The sequence below is a fragment of the Athene cunicularia genome, assembly GCF_003259725.1.
Source record: "Athene cunicularia isolate RWA chromosome 19 unlocalized genomic scaffold, athCun1 chr19_part1, whole genome shotgun sequence".
Classification (NCBI taxonomy): domain Eukaryota; kingdom Metazoa; phylum Chordata; class Aves; order Strigiformes; family Strigidae; genus Athene; species Athene cunicularia.
Window position 1 is genome coordinate 4,075,340 of NW_020799124.1, and position 731 is coordinate 4,076,070.

At 57.2% G+C, this 731-nt stretch overlaps 1 protein-coding gene across 3 annotated transcripts in view; it reads right to left on the reverse strand.

The window, feature by feature from the left end:
• The window catches only part of ALDH3A2 (aldehyde dehydrogenase 3 family member A2), a 7,927-nt gene extending 7,526 nt beyond the window's left edge, over positions 1–401 (reverse strand). Inside the window, exons 1-2 of one of the 3 annotated variants that reach the window (XM_026861672.1) lie at positions 279–350; positions 18–169 (exon numbers count right to left, since the gene is read on the reverse strand). The gene's annotated coding sequence lies outside the window, so the exon portion shown is untranslated. Of the gene's footprint in view, positions 1–17 lie in introns of all 3 variants that reach the window. The other 2 variants (XM_026861671.1, XM_026861673.1) reach the window with 2 other exon arrangements.
• Between the last annotated feature and the right edge of the window lie 330 nt (positions 402–731).

The following is a 731-nucleotide window of genomic DNA, read 5'->3' on the forward strand; positions in this document are numbered from 1 at the left end:
GGAAGGGGCGGCGGTACCTTGCTTCCCGCCGGCAGCGCTGCTCCTTCCCTCCGCCCAGCGCCTCCGCCTCTGCGGGCTGCGTTGCAGGAGTGGCGGCTGGTGGCGAAAGCTGCCAACCCTCCCGGGAGCGCCGCCGAACTGGGGCTGGGACCCAGCAGATTGTGAAATGCTGGCGGGCGTGGGGCAGAGAAGCGCACTGCGTGAGAAGCTTGGGGGGGGGCAAAGTCCCCCTGGGGGTTCCTTATCTAAGGAGGGTAAGTGGCACACAACAGCTTTACCCGTTGGTTTTTTCCCCCGCAGAGCAAATGCTGCATGAACTCACCGAGCACCTCAGCTGCGGGCAGCATTTCTGAGGCCAAGTGCTGGTGAAGGGGAGCGCTGCCAGCAGCCTCCTGCGTCAGGGGGAGGGAGAGACAAGTCGGTCAAGAAAAAGGGGCCAGCAAAGCGGTGAAAAAGCAGGTGGTGGTTTGTGGGAGACAAAGCAGTCAACAGGAATAGCCTGGACAGGATAGTGGAATTAACCTTGATACAGCATTCCCATGAGAAACACCCCCCCTCCCTGAAAAGCAGGGAAGGGAGCTGAGACAAGTCTGGGCTGACTCCAGTTAAAAATAGGCCTGTCACAACTTGTTCTAAGAAATACAAGGGGATTATTTGAAAAGGACTCCCAGGTTGTTATGCACTACTGTTTCTGACACACTCTGTTTATTGCTAAAGCTCCTCAGCTGAAT